This window comes from Myotis yumanensis, unplaced genomic scaffold, assembly GCF_028538775.1.
Source record: "Myotis yumanensis isolate MYYU_CA2020_CCGP unplaced genomic scaffold, mMyoYum1.0.hap1 SCAF_3, whole genome shotgun sequence".
Classification (NCBI taxonomy): Eukaryota; Metazoa; Chordata; class Mammalia; order Chiroptera; family Vespertilionidae; genus Myotis; species Myotis yumanensis.
The window spans coordinates 73,779,628-73,783,459 of record NW_027223754.1 but is presented as its reverse complement, the minus strand read 5'-3'; the positions used below and the strand labels follow the sequence as shown (position 1 = coordinate 73,783,459).

Here is a 3,832-nt window from a genome sequence, read left to right as displayed (position 1 = left end):
TTTTTTTTTTTTTTTACTTTTTACACATTAATAACAGCAGAATAGTTGACCTCCAGCTAAGTATTTATTGCATTATTAGAAAAATTGAATCAAAGAAAGTAGAAACTAAATAGAGGTCTAGTGTCTTTGTATCAGTGGAAATACCATACTGGATTATTCTAAAAGGAGAAAGGCTTTTTTTTATTTAATAGATGCTAAAAGCAAAGGAGAAATAAAAATACAAATTTCCTTGGGGTCATTCTGGTTTTCACTGAATACCTTTTTAAGGAAGTTAAAATATCTCAGAAGAAAATGAGATTATCATATAGTTTTGTGCTCTTATATTCCCTTTAATATTCATCTACAGTTTATGTAATTTAAACTATAAATTTTAGAACTTTAATGTAGTTCCCTGCTTGATAATAAATATAGAAAGTTATAGTGCCATCTTGTGAAAAAGATGCAAAACTGCATCGTATTAACTCATTTGAAAAAAAAATTGAAATAGGTGGAAAAGATATAGAGCTAAAGAGTTGTGTATAATAAAGATTAATCAGTGTATTTCTGTTAACTTAGCTAGATTTAATGTTAAAAAAATAGAATGCAGGTAGGTTTGACACCCTCCCAGATCTTTCTGTAGCATAGATAATAACCAGAAAGGAAAGGTTAGCATACTGAATTGAAACCATGCAAGATAAATTACCAAGTTTTAGACAAATTTGATTACAAAGGGAGAAATAAGAAGATAAATAAATTATGCCTGATGCTCTGAACTACAAAACTGTGTACATGGCTGGACCAAGATGTTGCTAAACCCAACTGAGAGGAGAGGTAATTGTTCACACCACTGGATAAACACCTGCCCTGTATACTCACCAGAGCCTCTACAAGGCAGGGACACCCGCTAGTTGTCACAGAACAAGAATCTTGGAAGCTGACAGAGGTTATTGTAACTTACAGGGTTATCCTGTATGCATAAAAGTGCCTCCAAAATATTTAATTTGTTATAGGAAGAACCAGGAAACATTTGCTTTTAGATTAATAGGAAGCACATTATAGGTAAGTTCAAAGTTCTCTGAATGACATGATGCTGCTGCTTGCCCACTGATTCAAGAACCCTGTTCTTGCCTACTTATATTAGAACTGCCACGGGCATGCATGCTAAAACAGCTGGCCATGGTCATCAAGACAGCATTGAGATCTGGTGAAGGCACCAACACAAATAATGGATTTGTATTTGAGGTTTAAAAAGGAGCCAGATGGAAAGAACAAAGAGAGATAGTTCTTGTTAAGATAGCCCAACCGAGAGAAAGAAAAGGAAGACACGAAGGCAGAATCTGGGAAGCAGCAAGGGTTAGGTGTAGGAGGTGATTAGGTCAGGTGAAAGGATGCTAATAGCACTTACAATGCTATCTCATTTTTTTTTGTGGTGTCATTTTGATGGTCAAAGATAGCTTCGAGGAAGTATGCTGAAGAAAATGCCAAGGACAAAGAAAATACAAGAGAATAGTAATAATGAAAGGCTTTATTTGAAAACAAAAATTGGACCATTCCCTTATGATCCTGCTCCTACTACCAATATGTTTAGTTCTTTCCCTGATCTAAAGGTCTATGGGAGTTGTCAGCTGCATAATTTCACTGTCTCGGCTCCCTCCTATGTGTTTGAGGAAGTGGCCCTGCACATGCAGTGAGGCATGAAACTGAAGGAATTTTATTCCTAAAACCTTGCTTTGAATTTTCTTGCCTTCATGGATTTAACTTAGATCCTTTAATGCTATAATAATTTGGTTTCATATTGAATGTCCTTTGGGCTTTCATTTGTCATTTATTTTTTTAAAGAAGTTTTTTCATGAATTCAAAATAATCCTTTTGGTGAAAAGGCAATTCAATTACAGTGACAGCATAAAAGGAACCCAACATGATACAATTCTCTAGAGAGATCAGATTTATTGCTAAACCAGGATGAGTTTATAAAACCAAAATTTGTATTTGCATTTCGAGACACTCAACTGAAAGGCTCGATCAGAACCTAAAGCATCAAATAAAAGTGAATCTCTCATCTCAAGAAGGCAGAGCTGAATTAAGAGTTTAGTGACTCATAAGTTGCACAGCCATTCATCTAGGTTTGAAAGCATGTTTATTAGATACCAGATCTCCCCCAATGCGCTTTCACTCATAGGCAGAGGAGAAAGTGTGCATTTCCTTCCGTTCATGGGGGAGATTTCCCATGCCTCAGGAGTAATTAACACACATTCACAACCTTACCACAACGGTGAGTAGACTGTACTGTAACTAGCTTTATTTTTAACGACATTATTCCCTGAAGACCTAATTGCTGATACAACATTCAAATTATGGCTCCACCAGCTAATGGCAATGTGGCCTTAACCTCTTTGTCTCAATTATATCCAATATGCAAAATGAGGTGATTAGTACCTATCTCATAGGCTTTTATGAGATTATAGTGCTGGGCATTTTTTAAGCTCTCCATTAAAGTTAGTTATTATTATTATAACACACAAAGAGCCAACATATAAATGTAAAGTTCTAATATGCACATGTTTACATACTACTGGTGTTTATGTGGATGAGATAACAGAATTTGCATTGTATAAGGTTATGAAATCCAGCATTGTATGAGATCACAGAATTTGGCATTGTATGAGGTCATAGCATTTGGCATCGTATGCTTGGAAAATTGAATTTCCTGAGGGGTGATTGATGACCAAGAATAAGATGTTAGAAGCCAGAATGAGGGAATTCTGTAAGGTTTAAGTGGAACAGAGGAGGTATATTAAGGAAATAGCGGTGCAGAGAGATGCTTTTGTAGACATAGAGAGAAAAATATTAGTTGTGACTAGGTGTTTAGCAAATGCTTACAGTAGGAGTTGATGGCAGAGGTTTAGAGTAGGACCAGGAATACTGAAATAGACCAGGAGGTTACTGAGGAAGCAGCACAGTCCAAAGAAATTTGGGGACCCCTTTCATTCTCAGTTTTTCATATATTTATCATAGCATCTATAAATCTTCATTGCTTGAACTTAGTTGCTTATATTCCCATCCTCCTTTATTGCTATTCAAAGTGGATTTCACCTGGGAGCAGCATGGCTCTCATCTGAGAGCCCCTTAGAAACGCAGACTCTTGGGTCCTACCCCAGACCCACTGCATTAGTGTCTGATTTTTTTTTTTAATATGGAACACTTCATGAATTTGCATATCATCCTTGCGCAGGGGCCATGCTAATCTTCTCTGTGTCGTTCCAATTTTAGTATATGTGCTGCCGAAGAGAGCACAGTGTCTGCATTTTTAACAAGATGCCCAGGTGTTTCCTGTGCATGTTAGAGTTTGAGAAGCACCACTTTCATAGACCTTGAGCTCCTAGCATGGTGCCTGGCATTTAGTCAATGCTCAATGGAATTTTATTAAATGAATTAAGTTAAATTCTTGGAGGCCACCAAATCACGCTTCGGGTAGAGATAAAAAAGTAATTTTAGCCCCAAACCAATGCCTTGACCTAGAGCTAAAATTCTATGGTGACTATAGAAACTAAGAAAAACCATCTGCCTTGGCTGACAGGTAGAAGAAGTAAGGTTCTATAAGAGAAAAGACAGAGTGATTAAGGATTGGAGTGAGCGTGCAGATGAGCCCTGGGCAGGAAGCCTAGGAAACAGACCGCAGAGACCTTATGAATATAGTTCATATCATGAGATGACATCCATAGCAATGTGATACGTTGTGTTCTTACAACAAATGATGCCTTGAGTCCTGTGTGGCAGTGGCAGAGGCCTGAGTGGGGCCAGGCAATCCCACTCTATATGGAGGGAGGTGGGGTATCAGGGAACTTTGTGTAGA

The 3,832-nt window shown here is 37.3% G+C and overlaps 1 non-coding gene across 1 annotated transcript; it reads right to left on the bottom strand.

Moving 5' to 3' along the window:
* Window positions 1-3,166: 3,166 nt before the first annotated feature.
* Window positions 3,167-3,273, bottom strand: LOC139007747 (U6 spliceosomal RNA). Its single transcript, XR_011470911.1, has one exon. It is a non-coding gene; the product is annotated as a U6 spliceosomal RNA (small nuclear RNA).
* Window positions 3,274-3,832: the final 559 nt, after the last annotated feature.